Source organism: Hippocampus zosterae, chromosome 1, assembly GCF_025434085.1.
Source record: "Hippocampus zosterae strain Florida chromosome 1, ASM2543408v3, whole genome shotgun sequence".
Taxonomy (NCBI): Eukaryota; Metazoa; Chordata; class Actinopteri; order Syngnathiformes; family Syngnathidae; genus Hippocampus; species Hippocampus zosterae.
Window position 1 is genome coordinate 35,767,629 of NC_067451.1, and position 23,083 is coordinate 35,790,711.

The following is a 23,083-nucleotide window of genomic DNA, read 5'->3' on the forward strand; positions in this document are numbered from 1 at the left end:
TCTTCAGTCATGTTTAGAAGAAACCATTGGACTTGATACATTGTTTTTCAAAGCTTTTGACAGCATAATAATCAGGCGATGTCTGTTTCTGTTTTCTATATAATCCCCTGTTCCAGAAAAAGGAACATCATCTGGATCCGTGGCACATCTCTTGGCATGTTGTGACAACCCAACTGTGGTGTGTTCAGCACGTCACTCATTTGATTATCTTTCCAAAATGAAAGCAAGCCAAGATATTTATCCTAATTTGTTTAATTTGGCTTTCATCAATCAAGCTCAAGATGAATTCATCTGGTCTTTTGGCTCCTCCCATCAGGTGTTGACGCAGCTAATTATGCATCCAACTTCAGTGATGGGTATGGCTAAGTCTGTAATATTTCATTTCAGTATCTACACTTGCTGTGTGAAAGGAATACGTGTGTATGGCTCCAATTGAAAGCCACTGTTTCATTTTTCTTAAATGTATTTATCTATTTAATTCCTTGACCGGCGGAGTCAAGTTGTTAGCACGTTGACTTCACAGTGCAGAGGTAGGTACCGGGTTCAATTCCAGCTGCGGCCTCCCTGTGTGGAGTTTGCATGTTCTCCCCGGGCCTGCGTGGGTTTTCTCCGGGTCCTCCGGTGTCCTCCCACATTCCAAAAAAGATGCATGGCAGGCTGATTGAACAATCCTAATTGTCCCTAGGTGTGAGTGTGAGTGTGAATGGTTGTTCATTTCTGTGTGCCCTGCGATTGGCTGGCAACCGGTTCAGGGTGTCCCCCCGCCTAGAGGATAAAGTGGTTCGGAAAGTGAACGAATGAATAATTCCTTGACTGAAGTCCCCAAATAGTAGGTTAGTCTGAGCTTCAATTTTTGTTGTTGTTTTCTTTTTGTGAGGTATGTGTTGCGAGTATGGAAGAATATTAACTGAACCTTTATTTATCCTGGTAAGGCAAATGAGTCTGAAGTTTTGAATGTACGATGACCCATTTTAATATTGTGATGAAAGCATCAGCATGCTCACGGAGCTTCCACTGGTCTCATAGTAACAGTTGAATGGCTGTTTTATGATGATCTGGATGAGGACCAGCAGCTCTCAACAGGAGAAACTCAATGTATCATGAAGCTGTTGGCTCTTATTCTACCAGGCTTACACACTTTGATAGTATCTTCTCTTGTATTTGTACAGTGCTTGACTGAGCGGAATAACCGCGTGTCCTGTGACTTGTCCTATTTTGTAAGAATCTACCACTTGACAACTGCTGATTCAGTCTATGGCTTTGTATTGTAAAATTATGTTTGAACTTTTGCTCACTGCTTCATTCTGACAAATGAAAATTACTTTTGCTGTTAATACATTTACATGGACTATTCCTCATAAACGGCTAATAAATGGTGACTGTTAATTCTAACCAACTTAATCGAATAGCTTCGTTATGGGCTGTTGAGGTATTATCTGGATTGGGAGTATTAAACAGCTGACTTGTGCATGTATGCGCAGTCTTACGGATGTAACAAAGCATGTATTGTACGGAGACAAACAAGGCAGATAAGCTCTACATTGTGCTCTTACTTTTGCCCGGTTTCTACACACAAATGTCCAACATCCAAATACAACTCTTTTCTGTTCCCAAATATTCAACATTGAAGCTTTGTTTACAACTGAGATCCCATTATTGTTATGCTTTACAATGAAGCACAACATTGCTTATGTATAACCATGTGGGGATGCACGTTCTGGACCGCATAATATTACGGTGCCTCTATTGATATTACAGTTTGATGGAAAATAAAGTGAGGCCACATTTATGCAAGAATAATTGTTGATGTTTGGAGAAAAATGATTCCAGAAGTGTGATTTTTAAGGGTGTTTCTGAGAACACGAACCAGGCACTGGAGTCTGCATCACCAAATGTAGTCTGGTGATAATACTTTTTTTTAAATAAAGATTTATAAACAAAGATTTTTGTAGCTGAGAATGGCTCATTTTGCCAACCCCAAATCTACACCAAACCAAAAGAGCACTCTCTAACTTTTTGTTACTGTTTCACAGGAATCAGGGCAGGGGGATAAATCAATATCAGTATGTATCATGATAGACACGTGATCAATATCAATAGATAATCAATAGATAATATGTTAGAAAAAAGAAGAACAAAACCCCTATACTGAATTGGAAAGCATTCTGAAGGAAGCAGGCAGGGGCTATACAACGGATATAGATTTGTGCCACCATTACAAGCACGTAAGAGGACGTTTTGAAAACTGAGGACAGTTTTCAGCGGACAAAAAAGAAAAAAACGTTCTTGTGAGCCGGCGCTAAACTGCCGACCTGAAGAATTAGGATCGTTCCGATGCTGCTTCAGAGCTAGCTGATGAGCTGATCATTTTTGTCAATGGATGCTACAGCTTTTTGTGGACTTTGAAACTTAGCTTGTATCCGACGTGTGCACATTTTGAGTATGGCGTCTCTGATCCACTGGTTAAAGGACACTTTGATTCTCTCCTCTTTCATCTCAAACTGCTTCAAACAACAAAGCGTGTGACGGAAAAGTGGTTAGGACTGCACGACTGTCCATGTTTTTTGTTATGTGTTGTGTTTATTATTTTATTTTGTTAACTGTTTTGTTAAGCGCTTTGTTACAGCTGCCGTTGTTGTGAAAGCGCTATATAAATCAGCATGTATTGTATTGTATTGTATTGTATTTGAATTGGGTGTGTTGCAGCCGGGAGAGATAGAAAACAGGCAGGACAGCGACCTTCCAGGCCCGGAGCTGGACATGCCTGCGCAAAGTTGTGCGGTTGAGCAATTGCGCACTGCTATGACCCTCTTAGTGCACACAGTGACGCAACGCGCACACGATGACGCAACGCGCACACATTACATTTTGATACTCATTCCTTCATTTGCACACAGGTTTAATCCACACACACACACACACACACACCACACAATTCCCACTTCGCTTACTGTTGCAGTAGTGGAAGGGCGCACACTCAGTTGTTCTGCTCCAGTTTCAAAACCTACATTGACACACTCACCACTGACGTAAATGAGACGCACTATTCTGCTCCATTCAGGAGTCCAAACATAGGCGTTCTTTACGCGGAAAGTAGGCTATTGACAAAATAATCTAATAATTAATATATATATAATATGGCTGCCAGTTGATTCGTTTGATACCCGTTGGCATGAGATGCTAACATAACTCAGTACTAGATCAGCACAAAGAGACACACTCAAATGACTGTAGTATACAGTCTATCTATGATTTTCTTGAGGCCAGTCAACATTTTTTACAAGACAGGACATTCTCAGCACAAATATTATAGATAAACACACACACATATACATGTAGATTTAGACACAGACCTACATAGGAGAACAACAGGTTGCTTTTGTTGCCCTATTAAACATTATCCACATAAGCAACTGCCATTGGCTTTGGAAATGTATTGTACTACATTTTTGCAGTTGTGTTTTTTTTTTCCGCAAAATACTCACAAGATATGTGGTCATTGGCAGTGTGGTGAATAGTACACACATGCTGTATACTCTGGCACACGCACACACATTCATGAACACGGACATACACGAGTATGCACACGCATACACCTCTAAAAGAACATTGACCAATCAGATTAAAGCATGAGCCCTGGCCTGGTTTAGATTGCCCAGCTCGGGGGTGGCAGCAAATGGAGCTGAACACACGCGCACACGGAAGCATAATCTGATTTGATGAGATTAAGAAATTAACATTTATCTCCTTAATTATCCTTTTTGACACTCATCACTTTTCAGTGGGGTTGCTTCTTTACTTCAATCACCTGCACAGGGTACCTGCAGCTTTGTTGTTTATTTTTGTGTAAGATACATAGCGGCACATTGCTCAAATGGGCTTGTTCAGTACTCTCTGCACTTCCTGGTTACAGTATACTAGTCCTTCTCAAATAAGGAGGCAGGTCCCACTTTGGGTAAGGTGTGATCCCAGGAGGGGCGCCCAGGGAGCCTGCTTTAAAAAATTGTACATCAACTACAGTAGGTGGCAGTGGGGCTCTCACTGTCAGAGTGTGCGCAAGAAGTGTAAACTCAAAAGCCCATGTGTCAAAGTCAAGGCCCGGGGGCCAGATCCGGCCCCCCACATCATTTTATGTGGCCCGCGGGAGCAAATCGTGTGTGTGTGTGTCAACTATCATGATTCTTGCTGAAATCTTTACTGAAATGTCAAATTGTCATGGGTAATAAATAACGTTGAGATTTTGCACCGGCCCTCTGAGGGAAGCCGTGCAACAAAAAATGAGTTTGACCCCCCCCCGCTCTAAAGTATATCCATACCCTCATGTTTGCAAAATTCATCCATCCATCCATTTTCTGACCCACTTATCCTCACGATAAGTCTCACAAGGGTTGTGGGGAGGCTGGAGCCTATCCCAGCTGTCTTCGGGTAGTAGGTGGGGGACACTGGTTGCCAGCCAATCATAGGACACACATAGACAAACAACAATTCACACTCACAATCAGACCTCATGGCAATTTAGAGTGTTCTATTAACTTGCCATGCGTGTGTTTTTTTTTTTTTTGTGGGAGAAAACCAGAGTACCCGGACAAAACCCACACAGTCAAAGTGAGAACTTAAACTCCAAACAGAAAGCCAGAGCAGGAATCGAACCCTGCATCACTGCATTGTGATGCGGTCGTGCTAACCAGCCAACCAGCATGCTGCCTTTAAGATATATATTATACTAGCTGGTTCGCCGCCCTCCGGGTGGCTCATCAGCTAGTTCCTGCGGAAGGCTGGTAAGGTGGGCCTTCGGCCCACAAAAGTGTTGTTGCTTGGTTCAACTTTTTGTTCATCTTCATTGCTTATCGCGAAAATAAAGAGATGTTTAGCTCTACTAAATAACTAACAATTTCATTGTAATGCTTGTGGGTAGACAACATTTTTTCGCTAAGATGCCCGCGCGATCGTAGTGAGCCACTGCCTGAGCGGCGCAGTGGCGGCGCGGTGAAGTAGGTACGTTTTGAAAAGGGCCAGACGGAAGGACAGACCGCGTGCGGGACGACGCGCAATATATATATAGATTTATATTGAGAGTAAATATGAATTTGATGAGAGTTTCGCGTTTCATTTGAAAATGGAAACGCGGTTTCTAGAAATTGTGGTGCATATTGAAATTTTTCTGGTCCTTACATTGTTAATTAATGTGAGAAAGTCATTAACATGATCAACATATTTGCTTATTTCTTCATTCATGAATGTCATTAGTTATTTATAGTAACATCATTTAAGGGAATTTGTGCAAATGCGTTGTTTCAGATGTGCCTTTTGCCCTTCGTATTAATTGGTGCCTAAGAAGTGTCTCCTGTTTCAAACAGGTTGGCATTCCTTGCGATTAGACTATCATACTATTTTGAATTGGTGAATTGGATGCATTTATGTTAATAATACGACTCAGGTCATACAGCAAAATATTCATGTCGAATTTTGTGAAGAGTTAGTTATTTCTAACGTGATACATAGTTGGGTATGAGAAGCATTACAGTGAAAACTAGTGTTATTTTTACTTTTGATGTCACCAAGAAAGGGCCAAGTACCGATCCCTGTGGGACTCTACATGTAACGTTATAAAACTCAAAAGTCCGAGTGCAATTAATTACAAACTGTGTCCTCTCTGAGAGGTAAGAACTACTGGTAAACCAGGAAAGTGCTGAACCTGAAATACCAACACGTGTTCTGAGCCGTTCTAATAGTATGTAATGATTGATGGTGTCAAGGGAAGTGCTAAAATCAAGCAACAATAATATTGCTTTAATGTTGTAAATATGATAGTTGCTCCATGTAAAGCACTTTGTATACAGCGATGGCTGTTTTTAAAGTGCTCTATAAATACAGTTGAGTTGATGAGGTGTCAGAGTCCATAGCTAGGAGAAGATCATTGGTCACTTTAGCAAGGGCCATTTCAGTAGAACGGTGGCCCTTAAACCCTTTTAAAAAAAAGGTTCTAATCGATTGTTAACGGACATGTATTCATTAAGCTGTTGCACTCTGACTTTTTCAAGAATTTTCGCAATGAATGGGCGATTTGAAACAGGCCTATAGTTACAGAAACGCTCTGGGTTGAGGTTTGGTTGCTTAAGAAGGGGTCGAAAAACAGCAGTCTTGAAAACTGCTAGGAGAGTGATCAGTGAATAATATACAAGATGGATGGTCTTAAAATCATAAACAGATCTTTTACGAGATTACCAGGAAGCAGGTCAAGCACGCAAGTTGTCTGTTTTGATGCACTAACCAGTTTTCAGACACTTTCAAGAGATACATTTTTTAAATGACAACGAGTTAACATCGTTAATTGCTGAATTTGTCTGGGTTTTTGGAAGAGTGTCCTTAATCTCGTCCTGAAGTCCTACGAATTATCTGGCGTCTAACAGGTTTGTGGGCACAGAGTTTAAGACTATGAGCTGATGACCAATTGCTCCCAGATGTGGGCTTCCTTGCTCACTCCCAACAGCACAGTATGCCCAGTAAACTCCTCATAAAGGATGGCCACCAGACCACTAAATTGCCTAAAATTGTCCAAAACTGTTTTGGCGGAAGTAGGCCCCTGAGACAGGTACAAAAGCAAGTGTTTCTGCAGGCTAGTCAAAAGCAGTCCCAACCTGTTGGACGGTCAAGATGCCTACAGCATGAGGCTTGTCGAGGCCACTCAGGTCCACAGCCGCAACGCTGGACCCCATGGAGTTGCGAGGGCCTCGCAAAACATTTTTGCTGGCCAACCGAGACAAATGGCAGCCGCTGCTGACACAAGCGCAGTTCAATGATGGCTGCACGTCATGTACTACTGGTGCAGCCATAAATCGTGTGGCGCAGGAGAAGAGACGGCTGGTGAATGATTGGATAGGGTTTCCTCATATTCTTCTGACCATGTCCTGGCCTGTTATTAAAGAATGGAAAAATACAAGACAAACCATATCAAGTTGAAACTCAAGCTGGGCAATACATCAAAATGTAATCATGATTTTGAGTTTGGCTTCTCATGCTCATAAAAACATTATGATGTATTTATTATAATATTCCTATGTTGTGAAAGCACCCGGAATGAACCGTGTTGCTTGTGCAGTTGTGTTGTGTTCCTCATCCGTTTCAGCTGCTTAATGACACCAAGTTGGAATTTACTGTTCACGACAGCAGGGCACACTTACATTAAAATCTTACATTTTCTCCAAAATTGACAGGGTGGCTACTCCATTCATAGAGTTCCAAAATCTGTGAATGTGTCTATGTGACTTCGATGAGTGCTCCGCTTGACTATCTGATGTTATGCAGACACGTTGTTTATATAGAGGAAAGGCAGACCGAACTGAGGACGGGAGCGGACGTTAATAGGGAAGGGTAGGCTTCATATAGGATGCTAAACACACGCCCATGAGTAGGTGGATATAATGCATTGGGCAAAAGTACGGACCCCGGAAAATAACATCGAAGAGCCTACAAGACACAGTTCAAACTTCAAATGATCAGTTACGTGGAGGAACATGGCAATTGAGCAGCTATGAGAGAATTTAAAATAAATCAATAAATATTTCGAAGTGGAGGAAGCAGGAGAAAAAGCTTTGCCATGTCAAGAAGATGAAGCTGAGTTTCTGCAGAAACACGCCGCGGTGGCCCAAGGTGGAAGACCAACTCGAGCAATGGATTCACGGGAGAAGGGTCTCTACAGTCACCATTCAATTGAGGGCAAAAACGCTAGCAGAAGAAATGAAAATAGAAAATGTTCAAGGAGGTCTGTTTTGGTGCTTTGGTTTTATGAAATAATGGCAATTATCTATCTGGGCAAGGACTACCGTGGTGCAGCAACTTCCGGCGGAGTAGTCCAACTGCTGGACCTCTGTGTAAACGGAGCGTTCAAAGTAGAGACTGGAAGGCAGCACCGGGCGAATTACGTGACAATTTGTGAATAGATTGTGGATGCCTGGACTAACTTGTCTGCTTGCACTATTGTTTGAGTTTTCGAAAAAGCCGGCATCATTTCTGAAGAGCCGCACAGCAACGGAACAGATTCTTACAATGAGAGGGAACCTGCCGTGTTTAATGGAGAACTTGCCCAGCTGTTCATTTTAGATCAAGAAGATAAGGACTTTGATGGATTTAGTGATGAGAATTGATCTAAAAATAATGTGAGTACATTGTTAAACACTTAAATAAAGTACCACCAAACTCAAATTTTAAAAACGTACGCTTGCGTGGATGCATGCTCTTGTATTTTTTTTTTTAACTATCATACATTTTACCATGCCTGCGTCCAATTATGCAGTGCGTCTTGTGTATGTATTAAATGCAGAAATATCACGCATAACTGACACTGCGCCTTTTAATACGGTTTGGCGTTTGACAGTGAAAATACAAAACTCACGTTAATTTAAATACAAGACAGACTTTGCTTTAGAAACAGTGCTCGTGCTAATGCTAGCAATCAATGTGAAATCCAATTTACATGGAATAGAAAACTTGTGTTGGTTTTTGGGAGTGATATTCCTTCAAATAATGGATTTTCACACTCAAACGCTGTAGTTGCTCCATGTACAGCACTTTGTATGCAGCGATGGCTGTCTGAAAGTGCTCTATAAATACAGTTGAGTTGAGTAACACACACAGACATGCTATAGGGCAGATATTCTTTTTGAAAAATGACTTAGAATAACTTTGTTTAATGGCAACTTTCTTCTTTTCTTATCTCAACATTAGGGTGTACTCCATGCATGCATAGCACCACACTGCCCATAAGAAGCCAATTTACACGCAAGCAGGAACATCTGGTATTTATTGTTCTTTTTTAGTTTTTTTATTTTGACATATTATTATACTTTGTTCCAAATTAATTTTGTAGTTGTCCTTTCATGGTATATTTAAAGTTACATTTTGGTTGTTGAATCAATAACATTTTCAATCGGTGAATAATATTTATTAATCATGATTTCAATCAAAATCTAAATAATTCATTCATTTTCTGAACCGCTTAAGGTTGCGGGGGGCGGGGGGGTTGGAGCCTATCCCAGCCGTCTTTGGGGCAGTAGGCGGGGGACACTCTAAACCGGTTGCCAGCCAATCGCAGGGCACACAGAGACGAACAACCATGCACACTCACACTGACACCTAGGGACAATTTAGCGTGTTCAATCAGCCTACCATGCATGTTTTTGGATTGTGGGAGGAATCCGGAGTACCCGGAGCAAACCCACGCAGGCCCGGGGAGAACATGCAAACTCCACACAGGGAGGCCGGAGCACTGTGAAGTCGACATGCTAACCAGTGGACTACCGGGCCGCCCATCAAAATAATTATTAACATGAAACCTTAGAGTCTAATGTCTCGGAGTACAATTTAGATTTTGAACAAGTTGCACAAAACCTTGAGTTTGAACTGTACATTTTGTACCTGGGATTAGCAAACAGGATCACCTCTGCAGAGGTGCATAATTACTTAGCTTTTTAGTTGTCTTTTTGCACCATCCATCCATTCATCCATCTATCCATTTGCAACACCACTTATCCTGAAGAGGGTCACGGAAATTGCTGGAGCCTATCCCAAGTGACTTTGGGCGAAAGGTGAAATAACCCTTGAACTTTTTGCCAGTCTGTCACAGAGCACATATAGAGACGAACAACCATACACACCCACATTCATACCGTCACTGAGTGGGAACCGGTCCCATGCTGTCCGCACACAAGTGAGGGGGGTGTACAACTACACCATCAGCGAATCTTTTTGCACCAGTTATGTCAAATAATGGACCGTTCTAAACAGAGTGGAATAAAGTTAATATTTATAAATTAACCATTTATTATGCAACTGTTTCAAAGCCCCACAAGAATTTTGTGTATTTATATGCGTGTCCTACATCCAGTCGTCAGAGTCCTCAAACTGGGTCACACCAGAACCCAGCTGCAGTGCCGCAACACTGGCTGCGATGGAGCTTTTTCTCTTACCACATTAGAGCACATGCTTCAGAGTTCTAAAAAAAGGGAAAATACTGATTGTGCGTCTGACTGCATGTGTGAACATATGAGCGATGGTAAGAAAGAGCAATTTGGGATGCATTGTCATGGCAACCTTCTCAGCAGCCCGCCCACAAGCTTGTGTGTCAGTGAGCATTACACAGTGGGTGGGGGGAATTGCAGGGGTGGGCGACGCAGATGCAGAATGAGGCAGTATGTGATTGGTCACACCCCCTTGTCTTTGTGTGGCGCAGAGGATTGTGGGTAGACCTTGACTGAATGCTCGCGCGAGTGTGCGTGTGTGTTGGGGGGTGAGGGGAGGGGACCAGGAGAGAGAGTGTGTGTGCCTGTGAGAACAGTGAAAGACGTAACAAGCTAGTGTGTGTTTGCTGGGGCCGGGGGAGGAGTAGAGTGTGTACGTGCGTGCCTGACGGAGCGAGGCATGAGCCAGTGTGTGTCTATGTGAGAGAAAGAGACCTGTGCAAGCGTCAGGAGCAACTGCTTTTAAATCGGAGTCTATTTTTGACGTAGAGTGGAACACGATTAACCAAGGTATGAATCTGCCTTCTGGGCATGTCTGGCTGATTTTATTTTTTCGCGGCACTGTCCTTATTATTAGTTATCTTTTTAGCTGCAGCTGCTAGTTAGCATTGTGAGCAGAGCGAAGCATCACAGCTGAGCAGAGCGAGTGAGATGGAGAAAGGCCAATTGGAGTGACAGAAGGATCGATCATGCCCACACATATATGTATTACATGTTGCGGGGGGACGAAGTAGGGCAAATTGCTAGATGGGTAATGATGTAAATGAATGGGGAGAGAGGGAGAGAGGTGGAGGCAGAGCATGACAAAAGGAGGGGGTGTGGTTTAGTCGTGTGGACAAAGGAGGCCGGCCGATTGTTTACTACCACTGCAGTGAGAGAGACATGGACGATCAATGCTCACCCCCATCCTGCTTTTATCGTTCTTTATTCTCCCTGTTTTGTCTCACAGAATTGCCCTCGTGTTCACTACTTAGTTTTCCTCTTCTCACCTGGCTTTGCGTGTTATTTTCCTCCATATCCCACTTTTTCCGACAAGCCCTGTCTCTCCATCTCACTCTCCGTTTTTTAGTGGAGTGGGGGGGTGGCGTAGTAAAAACGGAGTCCGCAGGGCTGCAGGCTAACAGCTGCTCTGCCAAAATGGCTCTTCTTTATCTGCAGCTCGGTGCTTGTACTGGATGAGGCATTGGAAATGCTGATTAAAAACCAGGGGAAACAAATACAGTACACACGCAACTGTTAAACAACAGTTGGTTGACTACAGTTCTGATGTTTGGTAGCATTGGTGATCATGTGAGCACTGCCTGGAATAAAATGGTCTGTCCAATTTTTCTTTTTTTTTGTGGGGGGGCATATACAAAGAGAGGTGCAATGATGTGATGGTAAATTGCAGCAATAGAAAACCGGGTAACAGTAGAAGAAGCTTTTCAATTGGAAGTTGGTGCCATTGTTTGTTTACTACCCACAGCAGGGTTAGGCAGCTTTGAAGCTTTTGAGGGCCACAAAAATGTTTAAGCACTAACTCTCAAGGGCTGGATTGTAAACACACACAACCTGTATTGCAGTAATAATTATTACAATTTTTTACGTCAAGAATAAAATCTGACTTAAATTCCATCAATCCTTCCGCCCATTTTCTGTGAATTTCAATACCAGCATGCATACATCAATAGAACCAATGCTTATATTCGTTAATGACCAAATGCATTTTAATATTAAATATGAGAACCATCTCCCTTAATAATACACAATACTGTCGTGAAGTTTGAGGAATGTCTTTATCAGCTCTCAGCTACCTGACAATGTTGTCTTTTTAGATTCTACTACAGAAACTCAAATGATTCACATCAAACACGGCTTGATAATTTTGACACCAAACACAAAATCTGTCTCCAATCGTGACTGAAAGCTATGCAATTTTGGTCAAATGTTTTTTGTTTTTTTTTGTCCGACTCAGCACATTGGACCTTCATTGTAGGTCTCCCATGTCCATCAAGGGGCCCCACTTGGCACTTTGTAAATGAAATTCGATGGGCATTGTAGCAAGGGAGATTCACAAGACTGTCTGGCTTGCCCATCACATTCATGCCTCCAGAGTAGACGACTCCCTTTGGTCACACTACTAAACGTATCCAGCTTGTTGGCAAAACTAGTTCTGAATGTGCTGTGGGTAATTAGACTCCTGCCCCTCTTCTTTCTTACCACTGTGCCTGTCCTTATTTTTAACCCCCACCCTTGGTGGAGGTCCATACATGGGATCTAACTCGTGGGCTATCCTAAATTAGCTTGGGGGTCCCATGAGTTGAAACTTACCACTGCCTAACTTAGAATATTACGCATAGGTGAAATCCAGGAAGTGACAAAGATGAATTACCACGAAACCAGAATCCATATTCCTCATTTTGTAGCATATACAAATGTCAAACGTAACATCACTGACAGGATTTTCCAGGGGGGGAAATACCCTCCCACATGAGAAGCATCCCAGTAGCAAGGTGGCCTGATGATGAGAATTGTTTCTTTGAAACGTATACAGTGGTACCTTATCATATAGAATTAAAAACTTTTGTGAATCCGACAGTTGATTTTGATTCAACCGACCACTCATTCGGACCAAATTAAATCGCTCCACAAAAGTTCCGTACTTGAATCATATGGTCCACCATGTATCGAGATGCGTATCCAATTGTCTTTAATGGGAAAAATGCAACCCGATGTAGAACAAATCAAATCATCTTTGTTTGACACATACACAAAAGTTGACCTCTGTGTTCCACCCATTACATTAGTGGGGCTCAGTAAGCACACACTGTTGGCGGCACACACTTGTGTGACCGGGGAGCAATTCAGGATATCAGTGTCTTGCTCAACCACACCGCAGCTGTGTGTCTGGGAAGTGTTGGGGTCAGATGGTCTTGAACCGGGGTCTCCACGGTGACAAGAACCACTTGTTCACAGCTGCCAAGACCCATTTACATATATTTCACAAGTTTAAACCCTTCAGACCAACACTATTTATTTATTTGACTGATTTTGACTCTAATCCCACATAAGTGTGAAAGTCATCTTGTTGACCCAATGCAAATGTGACCTTAGCTTGAAAAATATGTCAGAGGGCATGGTATTTCCGAAAAACACCACCCGAGCTTCTCAGTATATGAAGACTCTTGGCATCTTTTCTATCACTCCCATGGCCAGATGAAGAACTTTTGGGGTTCTCCTGAAGTTGTTGGTATAACATTTGTTGGCCCACTTAGTAATACATAAATATTTGTGTTGTCAGTCTTCAAATTGAAGATCTTATTTGGTGTACAGTAGATACTGTTTGAAATATTCGTATGGACTCCTGGGATCTTGTTCATAAATTGGTTGTATCTTCAAAGCAAGTGTCCCAGATGGAAGTGAATGAATGGGCTTTAGGGGTGTTCACATGGCACACATTTGCTCCGGTGCTGCACCAATGTATTTTGTTGCGATATATTTTACACCAGAGCAAATTTTGTGGAGCGGTCACACGTACAAAGCCGCTGAGCATGTTAACTCCGGCATAGCACCGGTGCAGCCCCACTTGCGGTCACACGGAAGTTTCTGCAGCGCAGAAAAACGATAGAAAGCAAAGAGCTGTCGTGTTGGTTCTTTTTAATACATACACAACTCATACAACTGCTGTACAGGCATGTCCTTCTCCTTCACGGTCTTCGTGCCTTCTGCGAGAGAGGCGTTCAATGACCGTCATCGAAAACGTAAATCAACGATGACTTCAATGACACTCAGAAAAGCAAACATATAATGCGCCAAACAGAAAATCAAAAGAGGAAATCACAAAATAAATGATATGGCGAGTGGGGTGCGGGGGGTTGTCAACACACAAAAAAGGAACAAACTACACAAACAACTCGGAGACAGTCCAGTCTCCTACAAAAGGAAAGATGATGTTTGAGGACTATACCCCCCACCCCCGTTCTAGTTGAGATGGCATAACCCAAGAGGCAAGGTGCCGCTTGCTACTGTTATCGCCAGCCATCGTGTCTTGTGTCGTTATTATAAAAAAAAACACATGACGGAAGTACAACAGAGCACGAAAGCAACGCATTCTTGCCGTATGTAATCAACTCTTCTCATGCGTAGCGAGGCTACTCCCCGTGCCCCTCCCCTGCAAATGAGCATTTGCTCTGGAGCAAATTTTTAAACCACCTCCCTGAGGTGGATTAAATTTGCTCCGGAGTAAACTGTTTTCAGGGGCTACACCGGTGTAACTTTGCACGTGTGAACGCTCTACTGGGGTGGCACCGGCGTAGCGCCGGAGCAAATGTTGCTGTGTGAGCACCCCTTTTGACAACGCTTGATTTCTTCCTTCCTGTGATCTCCCCCTGCCTGCACTTGACATATTTTCACTACAGATGTCAGCTTCCTCATTGCCAGCCACATCAGCATCACCTGGATCCTCACCACCTTCTAATCTATTAGTGAAACGATCATGTCTTTGAACGCCTCTCGAGTCGAACGAGAAGAGAGAAGGCACGGAGTCGGACGCAGACGTATCTGTGTTTGTCGAGACTGTTAAAAGCATAAATAAAGTGTATGTTTAAAAAAAAACAACACCACGGCTCTCCTTTTTCGGAGCTGCAACATGTATCTTAATGTATTTGAGCTGTATTAGCCGACTATCAAAATCTTTCTCCATTTTCAAACATGTTTTATAAAGCTCCAGAGAGCCACTCGATGTCGCTAAAGAGCCGCATGCGGCTCTGGAGCCGCGTGTTGCCCACCGCCCAATTTGACCAACATTAAATTGACTAAAACAACAGACTAGGTAGGACTAGATACATTTTTACTTCTTCCTACTCCCTTGAACATAAAAATTGTGTTGTATGATGAATAAGATAGACTAAGACATTTGATTTCAAAATGTAGCTCTTATTTCATCACGAGTTTAGATAACTTTCCAATGTGGGGTGTCTTCCCATTTTTATTCGGTGAGATTTCAAATAATATATACAGAAATAGAAATATATCAATAAATGTCAACATCACGCTTTGTTTCTACACATTAACAGATCTGTGTACCTGCAGATGAACATTAAAATGCACAATTGACTTTGGAACAATCTTCTATGGTCATGAATTATGTGATACGTTTTCAGAATAACTTTGAATACTATTGCTTGGAACCAATAGATTGAACTACAATTTCATTTGGCTAACATTAGCATAATGTTACATAATATGTATGTTTGAGCGATGAGGAAGACTTGCGTTGGCCTTTTTTTCCAGCTTTGTCATTGCTAACTTGTCTTCATGTAGGTGAATGTAAAGCGACGTGACTTGATTGTGATTGATTAGTTAAGATGCAATCATGAACCCGAAGTGCTGACATCATCCACATGTAACATCTTTATTGGCTTAGACCCTCAAATATGTCATGTGCACGAGCATAGTCTATAGCGGTGTTTTTCAAACCCGGTGCCGCGGCACACTGGTGTGCGGATATTGTCAAGTGTGCCGTGGGAAATTATCCAATATGTATGCCTGTGCGGTCTATCGCCTGACATTGTAAACGTGTTGTACTCTTCAATAGGTAGGTAGCAGCAGCAGCTAGCTAATTGCCTTATTCTTTGAGACAAGCGAAGTTTCCGGCGCGAGGCAATTCAACGAAGGGTATCTTTCATTTAGATTGACTTTTACTGGAGATGCAACGGCACCAATGTATGAATGTTTGTTTGTTTGTTTATTGAACATAAAACATATACAGTAATAATTTGACAGAAAATAAGGTAGATAAAAAAGTAAAAAGAAAGAAATCAGTCTTCATTCAACACAGTTATTATGTTCAAGGGAGTAGGATGAAGTAAAAAACTTATCTAGTCCTACCCCGTTATGTGTTTATATCTACTAAATCATTTTTATATCAATCAGAAAAGAAAAAGTAAGAAGTCTCCATGAAGGCTCATACTTTACCCTTAACCGTGATATTTTTACAACTTTTGGTTTGTATCGGGATTATATATATCCTCACCCTGGCACTCTTGTGTCAATTTTCTCTTTTATTCATAATGGATATTTCAATACCTTTCTCTATTTATCAACTTAGTTCTGATTTATCATTATATTTAATGTTTAGAATTTATCATTTTAACTCTGATTGATGTAGGTTGCTTGTACTATTTTTTTGAATTTGTTTTTGAACTCCGCAAGCGATTTACTCATTTTCAGGTCTGTTTCGAGATTATTCCACAGATTAACACCTTTGCTAGATACACTTCTTTGCTTGATGTTTGTTCTTGTTTTGAGTTTTTTGAATAAGTTGGTACCTCTTAATTCGTAGTTGCTTTCTCGAATTTCGAAAAACTTCTGAATGTTTTGGCAGAGCAGGTTATTGTGTGCTTTGTACATTAATTGGGCGATTTGAAAGTCAACCAGGTCATAAAATGTCATCGTATTTAATTTGATAAATAGTGGATTTGTGGGTTCCGTATATTTTGATCTATTAATAATTCGAATTGCTTTTTTTTTTGTAGTTTGAGAATAGGGAGTGTGTTTATTTTGCAGGCATTTCCCCATATTTCCACACAGTAGGTCATATATGGTAATAATAATGAAGTGTATAATGTAAAGATCTCTTATTTAACACTTCCTTGGTTTTGTAGAGGATCCCTACGGTCTTGGCTATTTTTCTTTTTACGTTATCGATATGTGGTTTCCAACATAGTTTTGAGTCTATTACTAATCCGAGAAACTTGGTTTCATACGCTCTTTCTATTTCAATTGAGTTTACCATAATTTTAGCTTGGTGTTTGATTGGTCTTGTGCCAAAAACAATTAACTTCGATTTTTTTCAGGTTAAGTGACCATTTATTTCTGTCGAACCAGTTTTTAAATGTGTTTAATTAGTCTTCTACGGTTGTCAGGAACTGTTTCATATTTATTCCAGAACAGTAGAAAGTTGTATCATCAGCAAATAGAACACATTTAAATAGTTTTGAGACCTTGCAGATATCATTTATATATAAGATGAATAGTTTTGGACCAAGCACTCACCCCTGAGGAACTCCGTGAGTGATTTTCAGTTGATTCGTTTTTTTATTGTTGAGTTGCACGTACTGATATCTTCCATCCATCCATCCATCCATCCATCATCTACCGCTTATCCGGGGCCGGGTCGCGGGGGCAACAGCTTTAGCAGGGAAGCCCAGACTTCCCTCTCCCTAGCTACTTCTTCCAGCTCTCCCCGGGGGATCCCGAGTCGTTCCCAGGCAAGCTGGGTGACATAGTCTCTCCAGCGTGTCCTGGGTCTTCCTCTGGGTCTCCTCCCGGTGGGACATGACCGGAACACCTCACCGGGGAGGCGCTCAGGAGGCATCCGAATCAGATGCCCAAGCCACCTCATCTGGCTCCTCTCGATGTGGAGGAGAAGCGGCTCGACTCTGAGCCCCTCCCGGATGACTGAGCTTCTCACCTTATCTCTAAGGGAGAGCCCGGACACCCTGCGGAGAAAACTCATTTCAGCCGCTTGTATCCGGGATCTCGTTCTTTCGGTCACGACCCATAGCTCGTGACCATAGGTGAGGGTTGGGACGTAGATCGACCGGTAAATTGAGAGCTTCGCCCTTTGGCTCAGCTCCTTCTTCACCACGACAGACCGATACAACGTCCGCATCACAGCAGATGCTGCACCGATCCGCCTGTCGATCTCCCGCTCCCTCCTACCCCCACTCGTGAACAAGACCCCAAGATACTTGAACTCCTCCACTTGGGGTAAGATCTCCTCCCCGACCCGGAGGGGGCACTCCACCCTTTTCCGACTGAGGACCATGGTTTCAGATTTGGAGGTGCTGATTTTCATCCCAACCGCTTCACACTCGGCTGCGAAACGCTCCAGTGAGAGTTGGAGAGCCCCGTTTGAAGGAGCCAACAGCACCACATCATCTGCAAAAAGCAGGGATGTAATACTGAGGCCCCCAAAACGGACCCCCTCAACGCTTCGGCTGCGCCTAGAAATTCTGTCCATAAAGGTTATGAACAGAATCGGCGACAAAGGGCAGCCTTGGCGGAGTCCTACCCCCACTGGAAACGATTCCGACTTACTGCCGGCAATGCGAACCAAACTCTGACATCGGTGGTATAGTGACCGAACAGCCCGTATCAGGGGGTTCGGTACCCCATACCCACGAAGCACCCCCCACAGAACTCCCCGAGGGACACGGTCAAACGCCTTCTCCAAGTCCACGAAACACATGTAGACTGGTTGGGCGAATTCCCACATACCCTCAAGGACCCTGCTAAGGGTGTAGAGCTGGTCCACTGTTCCACGGCCGGGACGAAAACCACACTGCTCCTCCTCAATCTGAGGCTCGACTTCCTGACGGACCCTCCTCTCCAGCACCCCTGAATAGACCTTACCAGGGAGGCTGAGGAGTGTGATCCCTCTGTAGTTGGAACACACCCTCCGGTCCCCCTTTTTAAAAAGAGGGACTACCACCCCGGTCTGCCAATCCAGAGGCACTCTCCCTGTTGACCACGCGATGTTGCAGAGGCGTGTCAACCAGGACAGCCCCACAACATCCAGAGCCTTGAGGAACTCCGGGCGGATCTCATCCACCCCTGGGGCCTTGCCACCGAGGAGCTTTTTAACCACATCGGTGACTTCAACCACAGAGATAGGAGAGCCCACCTCAGAGTCCCCAGGCTCTGCTTCCTCCAACGAAGGCGTGTTGGTGGAGTTGAGGAGGTCTTCGAAGTACTCTGCCCACCGGTTCACAACGTCCCGAGTCGAAGTCAGCAGCGCCCCATCCCCACTGTACACAGTGTTAGTGGTGCACTGCTTCCCCCTCCTGAGACGTCGGATGGTGGACCAGAATTTCCTCGAAGCCGTCCGGAAGTCGGCTTCCATGGCCTCACCGAACTCTTCCCACGCTCGGGTTTTTGCCTCGGCGACCACCGAAGCCGCGGTCCGCTTGGCCAGTCGATACCCGTCAGCTGCCTCTGGGGTCCCACAGGCCATAAAGGCTCGATAGGACTCCTTCTTCAGCTTGACGGCATCCCTTACTGCTGGTGTCCACCAGCGAGTACGGGGATTGCCGCCACGACAGGCACCAACCACCTTACGGCCACAACTCAGATTGGCCGCCTCAACAATAGAGGCACGGAACATGGTCCACTCGGACTCAATGTCCCCCGTCTCCCCCGGAACATGGGAAAAGCTCTGTCGGAGGTGGGAGTTGAAACTCCTTCTGACAGGGGATTCCGCCAGACGCTCCCAACAAACCCTCACAATACGTTTGGGTCTGCCAGGACGGACCGGCATCTTCCCCCACCATCGGAGCCTACTCACCACCAGGTGGTGATCAGTTGACAGCTCCGCCCCTCTCTTCACCCGAGTGTCCAGAACATGCGGCCGCAAATCCGATGATACAACTACAAAGTTGATCATCGAACTGCGGCCTAGGGTGTCCTGGTGCCAAGTGCACATATGGACACCCTTATGTTTGAACAAGGTGTTCGTTATGGACAATCCGTGACGAGCACAGAAGTCCAATAACAAAACACCACTCGGGTTTTGATCAGGGGGGCCGTTCCTCCCAATCACGCCCCTCCAGGTATCACTGTCATTGCCCACGTGAGCATTGAAGTCCCCCAGCAGAACAATGGAGTCCCCAGCAGGAGTACTCTCCAGCACACCCTCCAAGGACTCCAAAAAGGGTGGGTATGCTGAGCTGCTGTTTGGTGCATATGCACAAACAACAGTCAGGACCCGTCCACCCACCCGAAGGCGGAGGGAGGCAACCCTCTCGTCTACTGGTGTGAACCCCAATGTACAGGCACTGAGCCGGGGGGCAATGAGTATGCCCACACCTGCTCTGCGCCTCTCACCGTGAGCAACTCCAGAGTGGAAGAGAGTCCAACCCCTCTCGAGAGAACTGGTACCAGAACCCAGGCTGTGTGTGGAGGCAAGTCCGACTATATCCAGTCGGAAATTCTCTGCCTCACACACCAGCTCGGGCTCCTTCCCTGCCAGAGAGGTGACATTCCATGTCCCAAGAGCTAGCTTCTGCAGCCGAGGATCGGACCGCCAGGGTCCCCGCCTTTGGCTGCCGCCCAGCTCACATTGCACCCGACCCCTTTGGCCCCTCTCATGGGTGGTGAGCCCATGGGAAGGGGGACCCACGTTGCCTCTTCGGGCTGTGCCCGGCCGGGCCCCATGGGTGTAAGCCCGGCCACCAGGCGCCTGCCAACGAGCCCCACCTCCAGGCCTGGCTCCAGAGGGGGGCCCCGGTGACCCGCGTCCGGGCAAGGGAAACTGAGATCCATTAATTTTACTCATCATAAGGGGTCTTTTGAGCCGTGCTTTGTCTGGCCCCTCACCTAGAACCTGTTTGCCATGGGTGACCCTGCCAGGGGCATAAAGCCCCAGACAACTTAGCTTCTAGGATCATTGGGACACACAAACCCCTCCACCACGGTAAGGTGACGACTCACGGAGGGGGTACTGATATCTGTTTTCTAAATAACTTTTTATCCATTTATAAGCCACACCTCTAATGGCATATCTTTCTATTTTTTTCAATAATATCCTGTGATCTATTGTGTCAAAAGCTTTTTTTAGATCTAGGAAAACCCCAACAGTAAATTCTTTGTTGTCTATATTAGTGGCTATTGCTTCTACAAACTCCATAACTGCCATTGAGGTGGTCCGTTTTTCCCTGAAGCCATATTGATTCTCACTTAACAGCGCATGCTTTTGTATAAAGCTATCAAGTCTGCGAGAAAATAGTTTTTCTAATATTTTTGAAAATTGTGGTAGTAGTGATATTGGTCTATAATTTGTAAACAGATGTCTTTCTCCACTTTTATAGATTGGAATAACTTTAGCAATTTTCATTTTTGATGGAAAGATACCAGCTTTGAATGACAGGTTGCATATGTGCGTGAAAGGACGCACTACATATTCTATAATCTGCTTGATTATTGTCATATCAATATTGAAGCAATCAGTTGACTTTTTATTTTTAAAAGTTTTTATAATATTTGATACTTCTTGTTTTACAGCAGTAAGGAACATCGTGGAGGAGTTTTTTTCGACGTATCTATCTATTTCAAACAAGTTTGTTGGATCAGGAATTTGTTTTGCTATGTTACTGCCGATGTTGACAAAATACTCATTAAATTCAGTTGCTATTTCTGCAGTTTTTTCCAAAATAATATTTTTGCCTTTGATAAAATACTCTGGATAATCCATTTTTTTAGGACTATTTCTGATTACTTGGTTAAGTATTTTCCATATTTCTTGTGTGTTACATTTATTCTGCTCTAATAGTGCATGATAATGATCTCTTTTACTGGTTCTTATAATATTTACTAGTTCATTTTTATAGGTCTTATATTTTTTTTCTGCTTCTTCAGTTCTGAATTTTAAAAACGATTTATATAAATTGTTTTTCTTTTTACATGCGTTTTCTATGCCTTTCGTTATCCATGGCTTACTTGGGTCTTTATACTTTTTGGAAACTTTAGTTAATGGAAAATGTTTATCATATAAGGAGATTATGGTAGACTGAAATACTTCAAACGCTGTATTTGGGTCTTCGTTTGAGTAGACCTCGGTCCAGTTTTGTTTTTCTAGGTCTTGCTTAAAGGCATCGATGGAACGTTGGGTTCTTAGTCTTATTTCTGTTATACGAGTTGTTGATTTAGCTTTTCTATCGAAATAATTATGAAAAACTGCAAAAACAGGTAGGTGGTCACTTATGTCATTAATGAGAAGTCCACTTCCCATTTTATCATCAATCTTATTTATAAATATGTTATCTATTAATGTGGCCGCGTCAACTGTTATTCTGCTAGGTTTCAGGATTACTGGGAAAAAGCTGTTGCTGTACATAGTATTTATGAAGTCAGTTGTTTTTTTGTGTCTATTTGGGTTTAATAAGTCAATGTTAAAGTCACCACATATTCGTGTTTTCTTATCGTTGTAGTAACTGAGCATATCTGTTAGTTTTTTATTGAATGTGTCAATACATGTTCCTGGTGTCCTATAGATGCAACTTATGATGATATTTGATATGTAAGATGTTATACCATAACATGGCACTGAAAAGTTGGGCGGTGCAGCTCGAATGTTTGTATGGTGAAAAGTCCTGCTGCCATATCACATCAAGGCAGCCAACATGCCTAAACCAAAAATGTGTCCATTAATTCAGTGTTCATGCGACACCATTAATAACATCACCGTCATAAATTTCGAGCATGGTGGGAGCATCTCAATAATCCGCCTCTCCATCGTCTTAGCTGCCGATGCTATTGATATTGTTGTTGTACACGGAGTACAAAGAAGAGCCGACTTCCGAGCCATTTAGACTACTCTGAGATGCTGAATATGTATTAATGATCGTGGCCCTCATGCATGGCAAACCATTAAGCATTTCCAGTGGAAAGGTCAGAAGGCGTAACGGTTTCTGCTGTCATTGTTACAAGATACTGGGACACCGTTTGAAAGACGCTGGTACTTTTAGAGGTTGAAATGGCATAAAACATTTTTTGTTGTTGCTTTTTTAAGCCAATAGGAAAACCTCTCCAGTTAACTTTTGCCATTTGCTGTTACGTTCAGCACCAATTGGGGTTTTGAGTTTTATGACAGGGTGATTCAGGTGTATAAAAGCCCGTGGCCCCGGAAGACAGTCTCTCGGGACATAGAACCCTAGTTACATACGTGACCGTCATTTTGTTGTCACCAGGGGATGCACTGGGACCAAAATTCAGCATCCGTCAATTGCTGAAAAATAAACATCGACGTGTGGATGGACAGGGGTCGTGGCTGTCGTGCACTGCAAAGTTGGCGTCGATGGACATGTCATGCACCAAGACGTAGTCATGATGGGGTGCGGCGATCCCACGCTGAAACAAAATCATTGCTGGTGGTTCCTGCTGCAAGCAGCCGTAATGGGCAGGACCGGCCCGGAAATACACTGGCCGTTTGTGAAAAAATTGCATCTTTTCCAGAAATTCCTGACGGCCACTCCGCCCCTGGTTGTCACTGTGTTAGAAGCTGACTGGATGTTTACATGGCACCTTTC

The 23,083-nt window shown here is 43.5% G+C and overlaps 2 protein-coding genes and 1 long non-coding RNA gene across 6 annotated transcripts in view; 1 reads left to right on the forward strand and 2 right to left on the reverse strand.

Moving 5' to 3' along the window:
• tmem129 (transmembrane protein 129, E3 ubiquitin protein ligase) overlaps positions 1-23,083 on the reverse strand; it is a 207,998-nt gene that overhangs the window by 150,073 nt on the left and 34,842 nt on the right. The gene's annotated exons all lie outside the window — the stretch shown is intronic.
• The window catches only part of LOC127597905 (uncharacterized), a 126,678-nt gene that overhangs the window by 95,292 nt on the left and 8,303 nt on the right, over positions 1-23,083 (reverse strand). The gene's annotated exons all lie outside the window — the stretch shown is intronic.
• Positions 1-23,083, forward strand: part of LOC127596497 (storkhead-box protein 2-like) — a 148,639-nt gene that overhangs the window by 86,561 nt on the left and 38,995 nt on the right. Inside the window, exon 1 of one of the 4 annotated variants that reach the window (XM_052059078.1) lies at positions 10,285-10,526. The exons of the other annotated variants lie outside the window; for them this stretch is intronic. The gene's annotated coding sequence lies outside the window, so the exon portion shown is untranslated. Of the gene's footprint in view, positions 1-10,284; positions 10,527-23,083 lie in introns of those variants that run through there. 4 annotated transcript variants of the gene reach the window in all.